Source organism: Theobroma cacao, chromosome 2, assembly GCF_000208745.1.
Source record: "Theobroma cacao cultivar B97-61/B2 chromosome 2, Criollo_cocoa_genome_V2, whole genome shotgun sequence".
Classification (NCBI taxonomy): domain Eukaryota; kingdom Viridiplantae; phylum Streptophyta; class Magnoliopsida; order Malvales; family Malvaceae; genus Theobroma; species Theobroma cacao.
In genome coordinates this window covers 28,995,172-29,006,424 of record NC_030851.1, presented here as the reverse complement: position 1 = coordinate 29,006,424, position 11,253 = coordinate 28,995,172, and the positions used below count along the sequence as shown (strand labels likewise).

The following is an 11,253-nucleotide window of genomic DNA, read 5'->3' as shown; positions in this document are numbered from 1 at the left end:
TTCCGATCCATGTTCTGGCTCCTGGGCTACGGAAGTTAAATTTGATTGCAATGGTATACTAAATAGACAATAGCCAGATTTTCGAATGGAAATGCATTGAAGATACATAAATGGAGCGTGTGCCAAACCAATCTTGGTTACTAAAATTTATGCCTTGATCAACTGTTAGATGAAGCAAATGTTGCACCTTCCTTAGCGCCACCTACTTTGCACATTTTCTTTTTCCTTCCTGAGAAACAGCTTACAACCTGAGATAGAATATATTTATGGATTGTTATTATATTGTTAAAATGTTAATAGAATAAATTTCGGAGTAAGCAATATAATTGGGCCATCATGTCAAAAGAGTAAAGACAGACTTTTGAAGAATCACGGGCTTTGGCTCGTGGCTTATTCTCCCAAACGTTAGGTGGGAATCTCCGAAGGGTAAGGGTTCTAGTACTTCGTTTCTTGGGCCTAGATGTTCTCTATTAATTAAAAAGGGCTCAAACACTTGGTGATTCATTGGGAACCCATATTTCACGCACAGATCCCTTTGTTTCATTCCCAAAAAGTTCCATGGCCTTATTTATTATCACATATTTTGCACAAGTATTAATGAGTGCCATTCCACAGCTAGTGTTAACATTCTGCCTAAGAATGAGCCCATGCCCCTTGATCCAATGTAAACAACAAATAATTAACAAACCCAATGCTTCTGTTAACGGCCCGTATACCCTTAAGGTTCGTTTATCTTAGATGCCTTTTGAAAATAGGATTCATCCCTCAAAGATTTTCGAGATAAATCGAGGGTTGTAGATTTTTAATCTTGTCGTCATTATTATTTTTTATCTTGTGAATTAATATTTTGTATCATTTTGTCTAATATTTTGCCATATACAATAATTATATAATTGATATGGGATTAACTCCAAGATAGATGGTAAAATTCTAAAGGTAAACCCAATAACTTAAGATATCAAAGGGTGCGTTTGTTTGAAAGTAAAAGTTTTTTAGAATACATTTTCACGACATAATGGTGTTTAGATGGCTGAAAAATGAAATTCTAAGAGTAAAAGTTTTATGTGTTAACACGTAAAAGACCCGTTAACTATGGAAATTGTCTTAAGACTTTGAGGGGTTAAGACAATTTTCATCACACTCAAAAAAACTCCTGTTAAAAAAACAAAAACCTCCTACCCTAAAGCCTTAAGTCCTTAGCTCTGTCATCCCTAACCTTTAATGTGGTTTGAACATTCACCTTTTATTTCCTTCAAGATAATAAGGTCTCAAAAAGAAAGGGTGTGTTTGTTTGGAAGTAAAAGTTTTTTGAGAAAACATTTTCACGACATAATGGTATTTGGATGACTGAAAATGAAATTCTAAGAGTAAAAGTTTTACGCATTAATAGGTAAAAGACCCGCTAACTTGGAAAATTGTCTTACGACTTTGAAAGGCATAAGACAATTTTCATCACACTCACAAAAAAGACTCTTGTTAAAAAAACAAAAAACTCCTACCCTAAAGCCCTAAGTCCTTAGCTTTGTCATCCTTAACCTATAATATGGTTTAAATATTCACCTTTTATTTCCTTCAAAAAAATAAGGTCTCAAAACAGCATTCTTTTATTTCCTTCAAAATAATAAGACACTGGGACCTAAAAGGCTCAAAACGACATGGTTTGAATGTCTACTTTATATTTCTTTCAAAATAATAAGGTTCGAAAACAACATTCTTTTAATTCTTTCAAAATAATAAGGTAGTTACATGTTTGGGGTGAATATTTTGCAAAATATGATCCAAATAATGGAAAATGTCTTCAATAATTTATCCAAATAACAAAAAAAATTTAATTTTCCTGTAAAATATTTTGCATAGAATAAATTTTCCTTCCGCAACTAATTTTACAGTTACTAAACAAGCCCTAAGAAAATTTTATATTTTCAAAAATAAATTCTAAGAAAGTTCGGAGTGAAGTTCTTAAGAAACATTATGAAAAATACTTATTGCTTAACCTTGCTTAGAAAATTGGATATTTCCCATGTGACATTGTTGATGCATGGTTCCTTGAACCTTTGGCTAACTACCACTTTCTCAATAACCACAGGATTTCTTTGCCATTATATATAGTTAACCTCTCGCATTGACTTAAAGAACCTTTTGGCATATTGAAAGGTGAACTTCTACTCCAAAAGCTTCTCTTCCTATATTTTTTTCTCTCTAACCTTGTCTTAGACTTTTCCCACAATATATATCTCTTGTCAATGAGCATCCTTCTCCTCACGCTACCTAATCTTACCTTATCAACGTCCACATAACCCTTACATTCTCAACCCTTCTATCACCTACCACCAGTACCAAGGCTCTCTAAGACTATCACTGTTCCCTTCTTCCTTTCCTCTTACACATCTCATTACTACAGCGCAACACTACTTCACCTATAAACAATTATAGAAAGGACCCTTCATATTTAGGTAACTCCATTAGGGAGGAGTGATCACACTAAATAATGCCACTTAGGAAAAAAACCACTTGTAGAATCCTCTCATTTTCATGTTCACAACCAATAAAATATGGATGATTCAGCTAATAAATAGCAAGGACTACCAACCCATAAGAAATAAAGATTACACCTTATATGTAGGAAATGATAAAGATGCTCCAAATTGTCCAAAAGAAGATATTGGAAACCACTATGAAAATGATAGAAGAAAGTATAAAAAGAATATGAATACCTTTTCTAAATTTCTTCTTTATATGCCAAATACATCCTAAAACCAACCTTCTTTTTGGAAAAGGTTGCAAACCTTGGTCATAATATGGAGGAAATTCCCATAGTTGTTGATTGGAAGATGGATCGTCATGGCAAAGATGCCTCTACTTCCGAGGTCCACATTGGGCTAGCTTTACATATCAAAATAATTTGAAAGTGGTGTATTCACTCACCTAGTTGGAAATTTGATTCCTAGCTCTAATCACAACTCTATTTTGATGAAATCCGTGGAGTTTTCAATCATTCCTATCACACAACATTCATTACAATCAATTCCTAAAATAAAAATCTCGAAATAATCATCTTAGGCACTTTCGAAATTTGCTTGCTTTTAACTAAACTAATTTTCTAGCTAAACCTATGCTTAAAAACCCATAAATCTTTCATCCTTACCTTAATTGAGCTTAGATACTTAGAAAGTCATGAAGCCTTTAAGCTTTAATCACAAATAGAAAATTTGGGCAATAAAATCATAATTTTATAAACTAAAAATCAACATTTAAAGTTCCCAAAGTATAAAAATACCATTTCTATCGTTTAAACTAAAAGCCAAGCTTTTTAATGATCAAAGATGAAGATTTGCATCAAAAATAGGTTGAGAGAGCTTGAGTTGAGAGAAATAGCTTAGAAAAATGGCTGAAGGTTGAAAACCCTAAAAAAATTTAGGGTATTTATAATTTTGAGTGTAAAAATATAATTTTATCCCTTTTATTTTTCTAAAAACGACGAAGTGTGTCGATACATTTGAGCTATGTATTGATACATTTGGGCCATGTTTTGATATATTTGGGCCATGTATTGATACATTTGTTTATGAAAAAATTGTATTGATACATTTGAAACAGAATACAGTTTTTTAGATAGATTACCTATAAAACTTGCCTAGTTTATTTACATTAAATACCATTTAAGTAAATGTCCTCATTTTTGCTTCTTTCCTTTTTACTCTTCATTTGCTTAAGATATTTAATGTAAATAAGCAAACAACCCCCCATTGGGATTCAAAAAAAATTAAAATAATTAAAATCCAAAAGAATTAAAATCTAAATTTTAGTTTTAAGAACAAAATCGAAAAAGTTTGACTGAAATTAAAATTGCGGCTCCCATTAACCATAGAAAACTTACTCTAAAAATTATGGAAAAATCATTGTTGGTCATTTAAAAATCAAGATAATCATTGCCACCATTTTTATTTCCAAAAGATTATTCTATCTTTTCTAAACTTAGAAATTTTTCTGCTTCAAATGTGATGGACAACCAAAAATGTCAATGAATTCTTTTAAAGGTTAAAACTAAGTTGATATTCAAAATATGTAATCTATATGCTCACATAAGGATTTCCTAACTTATCTTCTTACTCAATGTAAGATTTCACAACTAACATGTTAATAACCCAATGGGTTAAACACATTAAAGAATAATGATTGAGAATGTAAAATAGGGAAATTAAGTTGGACATAATTGAAATAAGTTAATAACTTCATAGACTTGATTGAATGGTTCAAGTTGGTCATAAGGCAATTTTGTAATCAGCATAAAAATTATGTTAAACCTTTAAAGCTTACAATTGCCTACAAATATAATGCATAAGTTGCACATGAGAAAAGCTACAACACATTCAGAACCCTGAGAGGCAAGTAAGAAGAGAAATCAACATCACACCCAAACCTTTGGAGTCAACCTACCTCCTTTTCCATGCACATAAGTTTTAATTAGTAAAACCTTGCAATCAACCCTTTGATTTCTTCTTTCTCTTGTTAGGTGTTTCAATTGGTCTTTAAAAAATGAGAAATATGAAACCCTCTCTTTACCTAGCACTAAGCTATGGAAGCACAAGAATCCCAATTCTCCATTCATGTGGATCATTGTTGAAGGCTGTACACTTAAATAGTTTGTGGATTTCTACAACCAGAGTTTGGTGCATAAAGGATTCAGGGTTTTTTTTTTTTAAGCTTAATAACCTTATGATTTCAACTCCAATGCCTTGAAGGTATAATAATCTACTCCTTAAGTTAAGGTTTACTATATTAAATAATCAAAGTATGATTTTATCTAAGGGAAAGGTTTTAAATTTTTATTATGCTTGTAATATGATTACATGGCTTTTCCTTAATAGTAGAATACACTGAGAAGGGACCCTTTTTTTTTTACCTCATCCTTGAATTGCATTCACTATCAGTGTATACCTTCTATTAAAGCGACTAGCTCCTTTTTGCCTAAAAACCATATTATTGGTCTTTCATGTGGCTTCAACCAAAGTAGCAAAGGTTAAAAAAGGTAAGTTCTCTAAATGCACCCTTCATTGAATATTCTTTGGATGAAAACTTTCACCTAGTCCTTCACATCATGAGAATTTTGTATGCCCAACACCCTTTCTCTGAAGCATTAAATGTACTCCGTGAGATTTTCTCTCAACCTTTGATGCTCTCTTCCTACGTCACTAACAATAACCTTCTCTTGAATATAAAAGAATTTTTCTCCAAACATCTTGCACATTTGACTCCAAGATTTTACAAAACCAAGGGTGAGAGTAATGTACTGAGTATAAACCTTTTAGTAAGTTTTGGCCCCAAAAATAGTGCTAAAAAGGGGTAAATAGTACTTTAAAAATATTTTGAAGGAAACTCTTTAAGTTTAAAGACTTTTGGATGAATTAAGATGGAACGCTTGTAAACTTTTTAAGGTTAGTAAACATCAAGTAAGGAGAAGTTTGAGAGAAGTGGGCAAAATACAAAATTTATAGTGATTTGGTCCCCTTGACCTACATCCATTACCTTGATCTTCTTAATCAAGGATTTTCAACCAATCTTCATTAAAACTAGTGGAATTAACAGCTTCCATCAAGCTTTTATAAGGTGAGCTTCTAACCTAAGCTCCAAACCCTTACCACAATTCCTAAGCTTTCCTAAGCTTAGTTTACCCCTTAAAGCGCCTCGCAAACTCTAAGTAAACAAGAAACAAGAATAAGATGGAGTACAATTGATCACCTATCTGATCTAAGATGTACAAGTTTCAACTCAAACAATTTTACAAAGAATGGGACTGGAATACACCTGAAAAGAGAAGTTTTTGACTCTCTAGGCTCAATCAAACTCTTGGATTCTTCTCTAATATATGTTGGCCCCAAGTAAATGTGCTAGAAGGGGGGTGAATAGCACATTTTGGCTCTTTCAAAGATTGACCTTGTCACGACCCGGTACTTCCCTCGAGCCCGTGACAACCGCCGCGGTATCCCGATCGACACTCATTACCCGGAATATCAACCGAAACCCCGTAAAGCTTTAATATCAGTTTCTCATTTCCCCTATGAGTAACTGTTACCAAATATCATGTTCTAAAAGATTTTAAGCTATTTCCAACTTAAATCAATAAAAAAATTATTTCTGTCTCACAGGGGCATTTTGGTCATTTTTCCTCAAAAATCTCGAAACCAACTAAAAATGTAGTATGCAAGTGGAAAACACATATTTCATAATCAAAAATAAGTTTAGATATCTAAAACATTCATTTAAAGTGAAATTATAACTATTTGAATATAATAAAAATATTCAATAAAATATTCTATTTTCTTATAAAATAATATTTATAGAGTTACCAGTAAATAATTTTTGAAGCGTAAAAGCTAAATAAATTCATACATATTGTAATACAGATAATTAAAGTATAAAATTTAATTTACAATGAGACGTGGGCCCACGAACGATCAAAAGTATCAAAAGTGGTAAACCTACAGTTTTTGAGGATGCAAATCCAACTGTAGCCCTCAACAAAGTGAGCTATCTACCGACTATCCTGAGCTTTAAATGGGTGAAAATAAGGGTGATGAGATTATATAATCCCAGTGAGCAAACAAATACCATCTAAAATATCTAAAGCTGAGTAAATGGAGACAAATAAAATAGTTTAACATACTGTAATTCATCACCTTTCAACTCATTTCAACCAAATAAAATCAATTCATATAAATTGAGTAATCAACATGGCTTATGAATTTCTTAAAACTTTGGCTCGTGCTAAAATCATTCTCATACTCAGTTATCAAGGATACCTTGGCCGAGAGCTATCCCAATCGAGTCCACCAAGGCTATTAAAAAGTCATGTACGTATAAATCATGTTTTTACTTTGAAAACATAGCCGTTCCTTGGCATTTGCTGAGTTCACCCTCACATGGTGGTTTAGCGTGAAGTGAACTCTAAAGTGTTAACCTCAGGAGTTATCCATCCGCGCCTCTCATAATGAGGTAAGAATATAATAGGGTTACCGTGCCCCTTTAATAGGCTGGTCCACGAAACTCGTCCACTGCAGTGACCAATATATAACCCACCAATTCAATAAAATTTTCAAAAGCATAACATGACAATTATTTTATTTTATAGCCTCTCAAGGCAAATCAACAGTTCATACATTTTCAACATAATTTCCAATTCAACCATTCAAGCAAATATTATCATAAGCCATTCAATTCAAACCATGATTTATAACACAACAATTAGTCTCCAATTACTCAATTTTCCAAAACCATCATTCAATTTCAAGACAATTTTATAAAATCATATCATTTAATCACATTTTTCTTTTAAAATATAAAGATTTACCATTTAAACTCATTTTTCATAAAATCACAAAATCGGATAAAAACCACTTTAAATATTTAAGACAATAGTAAGGTTACTCACTATATCGAGAGTCAAATTTTTAAAGTACTCCGACTATCGATCCTCAAGTACAATTTCTTTGCTTTTATCGGAGGATTCACCACCTATATACAATACATGACACATAATTCAATATACTGTGTCATACCATTATAAATCTATTTCAGGTTCTTTACTAATGCATGAAATGAGATGTAAATTGTTCGGATTATCGTCTAAACACGGTGTTCAATATAAATTCAATTATGTACCTAAATAAAATGGTATTGGCCTAATTCGATCTATCACCCGATTAATTGGTCAATACGTCCAATTCAACTCCAATTAACCCCATTTTTCTTCCAATTCTCCAAATCATCAAACACAAATCAAATAACTTGAACTATGGCAAAATCATCCTCACATTTTCTCTTGAAAATTCGGCCATGGTGGGTGCATCAACACTATAATTTTTCAAGCTTGATTCTCGCACCATAAATCACTAATTCCTAACCAAATCACTTGAATAAAAATCAAAATCATCATCAATATTCTATATGGAGAATTCGGCCAATGATGGGTGATGGAAGAACATGAATTTTTCTTGCTTGATTTTCATGCTACACATCACCAATCAACTAAAAACACTAAAATACATTGAAATCTAACCAAATCAAGCATCAAAACCTCTCTCTAAGTGTTCAGCCAGCAAGATACCCATCATGAAATCATGTGATTCAACCATGAAAAATGCAAAAGACTGTATGGGAAAGGTAGATCACAAGTCAAAATCAAGAAATTTTACCTTTGATTGCTTGATTACTTGAAGTCCACCAATTTTCTCTTGAATTTTCACCCTAGGGTTCTTTTTCTTTCTTTTCTTCCTTTGTTCTTGCTTTGGCCGGCCATATGAAGAGAAATGGGCTGATTTTGTGCTAATTTTTAAGCTAAATAATAAATGGATGAAAATTTGACACATGTCACCATTCCATTGGTCCATGTGTCATACTTACCCATTAAGCAATCTCTCTCCACCACTTAAATTTTCTCAATTATCCATGATAATATTGGGTAAAATCCATGTGCTGGACAAGTGTTGGGTGGTGTAAAATTACAATTTTACCCCTAGGGTGGCAAAATGACTATTTTTCCCTTATGCTTGGAAAAATGTCGGAATTAAAATTTTTCACTTCTCAAACTCAAATTATGTTCTAAATAGTCAATCTTGATCAAAAACTTCTTCCAACATTCCAATTTTAACCTCGACTGGAAAAATGACCATTTTGCCCCTAGGTTATGAAAATTCTAATTTGACTTCAAATCGGTCCTCGAACTCCGAATCACCATTTTAAGTGATTATGGGGTTTTAAAATTCTCAATTTCATCTTAAAATCTCTATATGGACTAGTTCAAGGCTTAAATCAACTTAGTTGTACTATTTGGTACATTGTCGTTCTTTAACGATTTTCGAGGTACCCAAGTAAGCAAACATGCATTCTTATGTAGGAATGACATAATAAACATATTGTAAAGCTGAGCTTGACAAACCTCTAATTAGAGATAAATGCACAATAAAAGAAAGAACTTAAAGATGAATAAAAACTGAAAACAGAACAGACAAACACACGGCTATTTATAGTAATTCGATCCAAGACCTATATCCACTACCTTGATTGTTCAACCAAGGATTTTCCAAACAATCCACTAATAACCGGTGAAATTCACAAGCTTTCACTAAGCTTTACAATGGCTTTTACCAAGCCTAGCCAAAACCTTTCACAATGGTTTTTACCAGGATCAACCAAAATCCAAAGTGGTTTTTCACAAGCTCAACCACAACCTTTCACAATGGTTTTTCACGGGCTCAACCAAAACCCAAAGTGATTTTTCAAAGGCTCAACCACAACCTACAATAATCAAGCTATCCCAAGCTTGAACAACCCCTTAGAGTGACTTCCTCACTCTAAGAATACAAGAAGAGTAGTAAAAGAAAGTACCTGTGATCACTGGTTGATCTAATTGGTACAAGATTGAGTGCAAAATACAAATGCAAAGAGTAGGTGTTTAAGTGCAGACAAGTGCAGTGAAGATTTTCTGGTTTTTCAACTCTCCATAGCTCAAATCTCATTCAAGGCTTCTAAAAAACTTGTTTCTAATTGTTGGAAGACCCTTTTATAGTTAGAGATGCAACTCTGATGGCAATTTGGTAATTTTATGCCCGTTGGAAACAGTTGAGGATGAGTTCTAACCGTTAATCTGTCTTGTAGTGCTCTGGTTCAATTTGCAGACAAAGAGCACTTAGTCAACTGAGTTGGTCTACTAAGTTGGTTCTGTTTCAAGTTGCAGATTCTAACATAGAGCACTTAGTCGACTGACTTGGTCGATTAAGTTGGTTCTGTTTCTCAAACTCTTCAGCCTGCCATTCTTCCAATTTGAAACTTGGTCAACCAACATTCTTCCTTGTTTCACCAATAGGCTTCTTCCTTGTTAAACAGTTACATCTTGTTATTTTTATCCCTCTTTTTCTTTTGATATAATCTTTGAAGAGTTAAATAATTAATTTCATATATTAATTTTCCTACACACTCAAGTAAAGATATTAGACATAAATAAATGGAAATTTTTTATTATCATCAAAAACTAATGGAGCCAACAATATATTTATGACTATTTAAACCCTTATTTATACTTGAAGAGTGAAATCAGATTGTCGCAGATAATTTGAAGCCAATCAACCCATTAATTTGTCTTTTAGGGGCATTAAATTCAAATATGTTTGACATTTTAGTCGATTAAAATGGATTTTAACCAATTAAAATCTTTTTATTTGTCTTTTAGTTTCTTCAAGTTAATCAATTAAAACTGGTTTTAATCTATTAAAATCATTCTATCGTCCCCATTGCTCCAACTTAATCATTTAAACTTGTCTTTGATTGATTAAAAGCTCTTTATTTCTTCTTTGATCAATTAAACTAAATTTTGATCAATTAAAATCTCCTTGGGTTCAAACTTCTTCACTTGGTACCCTTCAACGGTTAACAAAAACTTGAATCCTCAATTTTGGCACAAAATATCTTCATATTAAATTTTAATCAATTAAACCCTATGGTTAATCAATTAACTTTGTGTGCATCATCTTCCAGTACTATTTTAATTTATTAAATTTTGTGTTAATCGATTAAAATCTCTTTACTTGTCTCAGTGTGCATTACAATGTTGTTTTAATCGATTAAAATATGTGCTAATTGATTAAAACCTCTCTCTCCTTCTCAAAGTCCATTCCAATGTTATTTTAATCGATTAAACTGTATATTAATCGATTAAAATCTCTCTATGAAGCTTTTAAGTCTTCCTTTTTTACTGTTTTCGTCGATTAAGATGAAATTATGATCGATTAAACCTCATGAGATGGCTTTCATCTTGCTAGAATCATTTTCTTTGGGCTTGGGACTTATCATGGGGAATTTGGATATGAGATAAACATTAATATACCCATTTTACCCTTACACACTCGAGTAACATAGTTAAAAATTAAAGAATGAGGAATGTTTTATTATTATCAAAAACATATGGAGTCAATAGTAAGAAACTTTGAAAACTCCTTCAATTTGAGATCATCATCTAATCCCATTACTCTGAGAGTTCCTAAAAACTTCATTACATTCTCTCAAGCATCCCTGATCATAACATTGAATTTCTCGAACTTAGGACATAAGTAGCTTTTAGGGTATGGATTAATTGCTACAATGGCTAGATAAAGTCAAACACCTAAATGTTCAAGCTTTTATTCTTCTGATCATGCAGCTTTTAGAGTTTTTATTTGATCACAAAGCTTTAAGCAGTGGTTACCAGAGTGACTACAAGAA

At 32.3% G+C, this 11,253-nt stretch overlaps 1 long non-coding RNA gene across 2 annotated transcripts; it reads right to left on the bottom strand.

Annotated features, from left to right (window-relative positions):
* LOC108660888 lies at positions 6,514-8,233 on the bottom strand. Of its 2 annotated transcripts, none has more exons than XR_001926589.1 (3): positions 8,193-8,233; positions 7,430-7,512; positions 6,514-6,549 (listed from the first exon to the last, which is right to left on the bottom strand). It is a non-coding gene; the product is annotated as an uncharacterized LOC108660888 (long non-coding RNA). The 2 variants fall into 2 exon arrangements; XR_001926590.1 differs by lacking the exon at positions 6,514-6,549 and adding an exon at positions 7,014-7,052.